Source organism: Lucilia cuprina, chromosome 5 (assembly GCF_022045245.1).
Source record: "Lucilia cuprina isolate Lc7/37 chromosome 5, ASM2204524v1, whole genome shotgun sequence".
In the NCBI taxonomy this organism is placed as follows: domain Eukaryota; kingdom Metazoa; phylum Arthropoda; class Insecta; order Diptera; family Calliphoridae; genus Lucilia; species Lucilia cuprina.
The window spans coordinates 19606768-19616852 of NC_060953.1; the positions used below are offsets into that span (position 1 = coordinate 19606768).

The window sequence follows — 10085 nt, forward strand, 5'->3', positions numbered from 1 at the left end:
ATATGCAAAATATACAAAAATTTTGAAAAATGTATTTATGCATTTATAACAAAATATGCAATTTATGCATTTATAACAAAATATGCAACAACAAAACGATGCCATTTTGTAGCAAATTCTTTAATTCGAAAAGAATACTAGTTAAGAGTTATTTTGAGTTACTGACTACAAACATGCATTTGCATAGAAACCCTTGTCCTGTTTATTAGATATACCTCCTATACGGCAGACCTGGGCGATTTGCATTAATTTTGCATTAACATTAAATTAAAAAAAAAAATAATTTAATGGAAAAAATATTGCATTAACATTAAATTAGGCTCATTTAATGCATTAACATTAAATATTTTTAATTTTAATGCATTAATTTTGCATTAACATTAAATATTTTTAAAATTAATGCATTAATTTTACATTAACATTAAACATTTTTGAATTTAATGCATTAATTTTGCATTAACATTAAATATTTTTAGAATTATTGCATTAAATTTACATTAACATTAAATATTTTTAAATTTAATGCATTAATTTTGCATTAACATTAATGTTTGTATATAAAAAGTGATATATGTATGTTATTTAAAATGCAATACCAAAGTCTGACTTATTGAAAGTAAAATCAAATGGGTTAAAATACTTTCAAATAAAACTATGTTTTTTTAATATGAGATTTGCTTATAACGTTATAAATAATTATGCAATGTTGAATATAAGCTTATTTGTTTTCATTTATTTCTTTTTACAATTTTTAATTGTAAACTTTAATTAATAGTAATTCAACACAGTTTATTTTATCATTTAATTATACCCTACACCACTATTGTGGGGAGGGTATTATTTTATAATATAAAAGTTAACCTAATCTAAATTATTTTCTCTGATTATAACTAAGTTTTCAAAATTTTTATCTGATAGACTCCTCGCAGGCGGAGAGTGTTGACCATGCCACTTGTTCTAACGCAATCACCTGTCATAATGTAGTGTATTACATAATACAAATTTAAAAATTTATAGGTGAAGTGATGCGTAGGCATTTACGAAATTAAGCCCTAAAAGCCTAACAAAACAAATAAACACACATTAATTATACCCTACACCACTATAGTGGGGAGGGTATTATACGTTTGTGCTGATGTTTGTAACATACAAAAATATTGGTCCAATACCAATATTCAGAATCATTTTTTGAGTCGATTAAGACATGTCCGTCCGTCCGTCTGTCCGGCTGGCTGTCCATGTAAACCTTGTGCGCAAGGTACAGGCCTCAATTTTCAATATAACTTGATGAAATTTGGACCTATTGAAAATGGTTGAAATCGGTCCATTATTTCACCTAGCCCCCATATAACCGTACCTCCCGATTTGAACTTTTTATGCCATAATTACGTCAAATATTCTCTCTAAAAATTGGCACAAATAAGTTTTAAATAAGTATAAATGACACTGCAGATTTTCGTAAGGATCGGCCTATATTTGACCCTAGCCCCCATACAAACCCCCCTTCAAAAATGACTTAAACGTCTAAAATTGACTTGTAACCATTTGTATCGCAATGAAACTCAACAAAACTAACTGTTATTTAAAAATGTATCCTTTTCCCAAATTTCCCGAGGATCGGCCCATATTTGACCTATATAAAGCCTCATTTAGAAATTTTAGTTTTTGTATCAATAAATTGCTTAAATATTTTGGAATAATATTTAACATAAAAGTTTCTCTATAAAGAGTAAAAATTTTAAAAATATACTCATGGTGTAGGGTATTATATGGTCGGCCATGCCCGACTATACTTTCCTACTTATTTTATATTGCTTTGTGTTATCTGATAAATAAGTTTTCAAATTTCATCTATTTTGACCATAATATTTGTTTATTTTAATGCAAAATTAATGCATTAAATTTAAAAATATTTAATGTTAATGTAAATTTAATGCAATAATTCTAAAAATATTTAATGTTAATGCAAAATTAATGCATTAAATTCAATAATATTTAAAGGTAATGTAAAATTAATGCATTAATTTTAAAAATATTTAATGTTAATGCAAAATTAATGCATTAAAATCAAAAATATTTAATGTTAATGCAAAATTAATGCATTAAATAAGTCTTGGTTAATGTTAATGCAATAAACTTGCATTAACATTAATTTTTTTTTAATTTTAAAAAAATTGTTAATGCATTAACACATTTAATGCATTTGTCCCAGGTCTGCTATACGGACTCAGTCTGTAATATTTATTTTAAGAAAAATGGTAAATTAAATATTATTAAACTCATCAAGACAATTTTTATAAAATTTGAAAAATAGTTTATTTACTCACACAAAATAAGGTATTGGAATATTATTTTGGAATTCAGGTACTAGGCCACTGTAGGATAAAAATCGGGTAAATTGTTTCATACTTTTTAAAAGCACAATTTTTCTGAAACAAATGAATGCAGATTTATATTGTATGAGTTATATCTATGATTTATGTATAGATTTAAACACGGAATATTTTGTGAACTTAATTTTCTTTTCTTTTTATTAGAATAATAATATAAAACATAGAAACATGGCATGAATAAAAAAACTTACAAGAAGCATCTTTTTGTTATTTGTTTATTTTATTTTATTTTTTTGATATTTTTTGAATATACTGGTATTTTTTATTTGTATATTGATTGAGGAGCGAAGCACCCAGGGTAAGCTAGTATGTGTATATTCTATGTCCTTATGGAATTCTAACAAATGAAGTTTACCCAAAATAATCATTGTTATCTGATACGGTTTAATATTAAAATTCAGCAAAAATGGTTCAAAAGTTATAAGTAAAAATTTCAAATTACATTGGAAAAATTATTGTTTTTTCCTTATTCTTTGGCAAATAAGAATCTTATTCGTTTCATGCTCCTCAAAAAGTAAAAAAAATAGTGGAGTATGAACATCAATATTTCCTTGAAGTTATAATATCCACTAGGGTTTAAACCACTAACTAATTAATTATTTAACATATGTTCTTGGTAATTAGCTACAAATCCTATTCAAAACAATTAATAAATGTTATTAATAACGATCACTCATTACCAAGTAATGTATGAAATAACTATGTACATGGCTAGTATGGCAAAAGATTAGATAGCTCGAGTACTTAAGCAAATAGACCGGATATCCATATACTTACGTAAATTGCAACCTGCGTGTAAGATAAACAAAGGTGCAGTGTTCTTTTTACTCACCCAGTGGATGATCACGTAAAGAGTTCAATACCTACAATACTCAAATTTGAAAATATTTTACCAGGAACATTGAGAAATAGATTTTTTTTTAATATTTTAGAATTAGCTGTTAAGCCTAAATTGGATTAAATTGTTTTAAATTTACATAATAGCCACCTAAAAGTTTCTTCGGATCTTAAGTTCGTGAGAGACTTTTCGTTCGATTTTGACATTTCCTAGCCCGTAATAGCCTGATTTTTTTGTTTGAGCGGAAAAAAATTAATGTTATAAAACTTATATTTCTAAGCTACTTTTGTTTTACAACTTTGTATTATTTACATGTGATATGTGAAAAATACCTGGTTGGCTCCTAGAGGAACCATTAGGCATCGAACTTTTGTTAGGGATGAATAATTTGGATTTTGTGATCGCGTTTTGCCTTATATAATAAATTTTGGTAAGAGTATTGTGTGATCTAGGTGAATATCGCTAGTTGGCAATAAACAGAGATTGTTCGCCGACGTTTCGAAGCAATTTCAACCCCAACCATTTTATGGTCTATATTTTCCCACTCAAATTTTAGCACAAGATTTCATCAAGCATTGACAGGCTATTGACATAAATGATGTGCTTCATCTTGAAATAATCAATTAAAAAACATTTCAATGATTTATATAATCTGATATATGAAAAAAAATGAAGTCTGGGTGCCAGATGGTCCCTTAAAGAACCAACCAGATATTTCTAAAAATCTCTCTAACAAATGAAGTAAAATCACTTCAAATACCTAGTATTACAATAATATTAGGTAATGAATTTTTCTGCTTAAAATTTTGTCGATTTACAACTAAAACTTTTTGACAAAAGTACACATTATCACAAAAGTAATTTTTTTGAGGTAATTTCATTCTTTTGAACCTGGAAGAAATTAACGCCGCTTGCAATTGAAAACATTTTAAAAATCATGACATGAAGTTGACAAATACATAAATTACAAAAAACCTAATTTTTATTGGTTAAAGGGTTAAGCTAGCTTATGCACATTATAGTTGGACCTTAAGTGTTGAAAGTACGAAGAAGTATAACAGCAGCTTCTACCTTGAGGCTTATTTTGTAAGGCGACATTCCTGATGGCGAAGTGCTGTTAAAAATTCGAACTGTTAGCTTTCTATTTCAGAATAAAATTGCATTCCACTGAATCAATTCTTAAGTATGTTAAACTAAACATTTCTGAAATGTGTGAAAGCTGTGAAACCATGGTGAAAATCTCCAATTTGCCTAGACCCAAATAATGAGTTTTGCTTTCTTAACCAAGTTTGCATAATAAGAGGTGTAATGTAAAAAATGATTTTCTATCGCATCAGTAGACTTCAAAAACCTATGGATAGTCAAAAACTATTATGAAGACAATTTCGGGTGTAGGAGCATATTTTTGTGCATTACAAAAATCAGCACAAACATACAATACCCTCCCCAGGATATAAAAAGCTATCCAGTTTTCTTTTATCTGTCAATAAAACTGACAATGTTTACAAAAATGTCAGATAATTTACTAAGGGCCAATCTCAAAAAACCCGCTCTACCGATATACTTATTGCTAGATTTTCTAACAAACATTTTGCAATCAAAAAAATTGGCAATCTATATTGTGTCTGACCATTATCAGGTCTTACAATATTGCTATATCCCTCTACTTCTGTACGTAAACATGACAAAGATTGTAATTAATGTTATTAAATTTTAAAACTAAAAGAGGAAATACACGAAACAAAATATTCGGTAAATATTTATTTAGTAAATTATAACATTTGGGTATTTGGATATGACGCATGTACTTTCTGTTAAAGTTTGTTTCAATACATGTGTATGTATGTATAGTATTTTTGTATGTTTTGTTATTTATTTCATCTAAACAGGTTAAATTTTATCGATGATGCAATCCAAGTTCATAGACTTGTTACAAAACAACCCTTAGCGCCATTAAATAAAAAAGAATAAACGAAAAATGTCATCGAGTAGCAATTGTTCAGCAGAAAAGTTTGCTTTTATATTGATTGCATCTTATACCATTAAATATTTTTGCACACATTGTATACATACACTAGACTGGTCCTTCAAAATATTATTATTTTTTTTCTTGATGAATCTTATTCTTATCCGATAACGATTGAGTACTTCTAGGAAATTGATTAAAAGTTATTAAATTAGGTAAACAATGGTACTTCTGTTCTACACTGAAAATAATACATACTTCACTTTACGAAATATAATCGAAATATTTCGTGCATAATACAAAATATGATTAAATAACAATATTTATGATCCCATAAAATGCGATATTTGTGAAAGTTTAACTCGAAAACATCTCAGCTCTAAACAAATGAGATTTCATTTCATATAACCTACTGTTCCCGATATACCGAATTAAAGTTTCTAAACTATTGCGCACTAACACGGATTGTGTTACAATTTTTCTTTTGACTTACTCCCTGGCACATACTGCATTCGAAATATTCTCAGGTCATATTTATGAATTAGTGGACGTTATCTGCAAAGCCATGGTGCTACATATTTCTATTTAATCAGACTACGTCTTTAACTCTCTCTAACATAAACTATTGGTTTATTTTGTTTATATTACTATATTATTACGGATTTTAAACACTAATTTCTTTTGAATTTAATTAATTAAATAATTATCCTCTGTGGCACTTTCTGAAATTATGGCACTAGGTACTATCAATCAATCACAGAACGATTTTGAGGTAAAACAATGCATTAGAAAATATTAAAAGTTTATGATTAACGTAAAATTATGACAAATTTGTTATTAGTGCATATATTTAACAATATTAATGCCGTGAAAAAATAATTCACTATAGCTCGAAAACGACCTATGATGGGCCAAAATGTAGAAAATTTAATTGTCAATAGAAGTGTAGTAGCATCTGAAGGCGTAAGAATTCCAATAAGCAAGATATTTGTAAAAAATTAATTTCTGTAACCTTAAACACCTTAGCGTACATTGAAATAAATGGTGTTTGGATTAATGGTGATTTTTAGCCAAATAATGAAAGTCCCAATATTAATTAAGACCTCAAGATTCCATAGTTTACAAATTTTGAAAATTGAAAAATTTTAGGAAATATTCTAATAAAACCATATTAATCAATTCTTATTATTTTAAATGTGAGTTTTCATTCTCATTTTATTGGGAAATATTTTATTGGGAAATATTATAATTCGATGTCCATAAATTCAGTTTCCAGACATAATTCCTAAGAATTTTCCAATCATTATTCGCTAGAGATGTTATATCCGCAATAAAATCACAAGATATTTGAATCTAATGGCGTAGAATGCTTGACAATGGCTTCAAAGTTTCAGTGTCATACATGCCCTACATTCGCACATCCAATTTTGTATATTTGTGTCTGTAATCCTGTGTGTCTACACAGAATACTTGCCATAATTTTAACCTTAGGCTGTTATATTTCTGTTTCTGGGCCTTTAATTTAGAATCCCTGGACCACTTTGTCCACCAATTTGGAGAAATCATTGTAGCAAGTTATTCCTATGGACATTTGCTCTAATGTTTCGCTTGACCATGGTATTCAATCAATAATCAACATTTCAAAGTTTCTGGGATTTTCTGTTCCTTATGTGATTAGACACTTCAAGGCACGATTATATTTAGCTTTCGAGTATTATAACGTGTCCTTTAATTGCTTTTGTCCAGTTCGTCTAAATTTAAGAGCCATTCGGCTGTAAGTGCCGCCTCATATCTTAAATATGTTTCATTTAATGGTATATCTAGCAATGTTTCCAGAGCCTTTGTAAACGTAGTACTTACTGATGGCACAACTTATTAAAAACTTTTCAGAATATAAAATTTAATATAATGAGAATAATATATATCTCAAGTTAGTTAGTAAAATAACTTCTTTGGCCTGTATAATTAATAACAGTAGTAACCCTTTGTACAGTTTGGATGTAATTCTTCATGTAACCCAACAAGAGTTATTTATATCATTTAGTGTTGTAATTAAAATTGACCGGTTAACATCTGAGTCCAAAACAATCTTTTTTTGCTCTTACAAACATCAGCGCTAACTTCTCATACCGTCTCCATTATGTTAGTGTAGAAAACAAAAATTATTTATTGTAACCATTAAAATCAAATTCTTGCAACGAATGATTGCCAAAAGAAAAACAAGAACTCTTGAATACATTTAATATGATCAAATGACAACTCTTGGATATGTATATGCACCATACATGTTAAAAATATGAGATATGTATTTTAAAATAAAATTAACGTATATGTAGGTATATTCTTATCTATATCATTACAATCTTAAGTACCATATCAGAAACTAAATTAGCTTTTGTACAAGGAATAATAAATGTTGGAATTAATTGCCATAAATTTCATTTTCCAACAATTATTTACCATAAATAGACAAACTTTCAATGCCAGTTATAATAAGTAAGTAACAATTTCAAATGAGTTAAAGAAAGTAAAATACAGGTGTATTTAATTGAATTTTACGTTTGTTTGTTCAAAATATGAATCGAATCTATTTTTATACTTTTGGGAATATGGAACAAATATATGAGTATAATAGAAGTTACAAGTATGGGTATGTGGGTGCGTGAAAATTCAATATGAATGGATGGATGGAAGACAGAAGGGATGGATAATGAAATGTACAACAAAAGAAAACGCGTAGGAATGTTTTTAATGTCTTGTGTATTTTTATATTTATTCTATAAGACTTAAGGCGGGAGTCGTTTAAGTTAAATTAAAGACAATTTCAAAATTCACCACACTCAGAGAATGAAGAAAAATAACAAAAAGAGTATGTGAGAATTACAACAGACAAAGAGAGAGAAAGAGAGTGTACAATGAAAACAACAGTAATTGTTGTCTAGTAAAATTTAAATGAGAAGTGAATAACAGTAAAAAAGCACAAAATGCGGAAACTAACTTGTGTGCACAGACACACACACGCACACATGATACCATAAAGTAAAGGACAAAACACACCCAATGGGCGATTTAAAAAGGAAAAAATTAAAAAAATAGAAACATTGACAATCACATGGAGGGGTTGTTTTTGACATTTGTCTGTGCTGCTTAACCACCCCAAGCTCCACTCTCCCCCTTTCTAGTAAATATAATAAAACAAGTTTTAAACACAGCTGCTTTTGCTGTTCAATGGAATAAAAAAATAATTATTTAATTACCTTTAACATGATTTTAGTAAATTTTTTACGAAACGAACGAACTAACAAATAGGTTGACATTTCAAAATAAGACATTTTTAAATTAGCTATTTATTCATTTACAGGGTTTTTGACCTATTCAAATACACATTTACCAGCAATTAATGGTATTCATTACATTTTATGATTATTTTTGAAGCAATTAAAAATGAAACTATAAACACACAAACAATTGAATACAACCCTGCATTGAACAAAAAGTCTCGTGACTATTTTACTTCCTGCACTAGTATTTACATCCGCCATATTAAATTTAATTCACTACAGTTTTTCCTCATTATTATTGCTGGGCTTTTTGTGTTTTCTTCTGCTACTTTGACTCTAACTACAATAATAATTAAATTCTTTGTTATATGTACGTAAGAGTGTTTGAATATTTTACATTATTTATATTATGCAAACGAATGTATGCACATATGTATGAAGGGATGTGAGTTTGTTTAGTCAGTTCTCTTGTCTTTTTGTTTAATTTAGTTGACTGAATTAAAACCAATTCAATATTTGATTGTTAGATGTTTGGTTGTCTGTTTGTTTGGTTATATGAAACAAATAAAATCAACATCTATAGTACGACAGCAAACAACTGATGGCGATGATGACGATTAGGTTGATAGTCCGTATTTTATGTTGGGACTTTTTTATTCCATGGCGGCTCTGAATCTAGTGTTGAGTATGTTTATTTGTTGTTGTCCATGATGAGTTTTTACACACACATATATAAGAAATATTTTCTATTATTTTTTTTGGTACTTTTCCTGCTGCTCTGTGTTGGTTTGGTTGAAAATCGATATGTTGAAAAGTATATGTAGTATGTACGATGTACGAGTATTTCGTATGTGCATATTAGCAGCAATTCATTGTTTCAATTGGCATTTGTTTATGAAAAATTTCATTCTATTATAACTTTTTTCTTGTTTTTATTACAACTTTTCAAATTATAATAAAAAATAATTTATTTTCTTTATTTCATAAGAGACCAGCACTTACATTTTTTCAAAAACTCTTAAATATACATTTCCGATTTTCAGACATTTCGACATATTCGATTTTTTCTTACTCTCACTAATTTTTTTCACTATTCTTGTATTTTTCTATTTCATATACACGTAAGTAATGGATTTTTTCTAAATTCGTATGGATATTTTTCACACCTCTTTGGAATTTTTTCTTGTAATTTTTTTATATCAATTTAAAATTGGTTATAAATCAATCAAGTGATTTTTCAAATTATTTTTTTTTGTATTTTATTTGCTTTTAATTTATTTCATTTTCTTTTTTATTCTACTTTACATTATATTTATTAATGTAATTAACACTTTTTTACGTTACTAGGGAGAGGCAAGTGTTTTATAAGACAAATGAGTTAAAACTGATTTGCTGGTATAACCACAGCTAAGGGTAACTAGGAGTAGAGAATAATGTGTCTTCATTCAAGTGTAGGTGTGTTTGTGTTTTACAAGGAATAAAGCTTTGCCATTGACGTTTTGTTGCAGGATTTTATGTCAAAAATTTTGGTTGAGTGTGCGTACTACCAAAATAAGTTGGTATGTTGATATAATTATAGACACCCTGTGTTACAAATTCACCTCTTT

At 28.0% G+C, this 10085-nt stretch overlaps 1 protein-coding gene across 2 annotated transcripts in view; it reads right to left on the minus strand.

Moving 5' to 3' along the window:
• Positions 1 to 9848, minus strand: part of LOC111683231 (serine/threonine-protein kinase BRSK1) — a 34057-nt gene extending 24209 nt beyond the window's left edge. For both annotated transcript variants that reach the window (XM_046951957.1, XM_046951956.1), the window contains exon 1: positions 9481 to 9848. The gene's annotated coding sequence lies outside the window, so the exon portion shown is untranslated. The remainder of the gene's footprint in view (positions 1 to 9480) is intronic.
• Between the last annotated feature and the right edge of the window lie 237 nt (positions 9849 to 10085).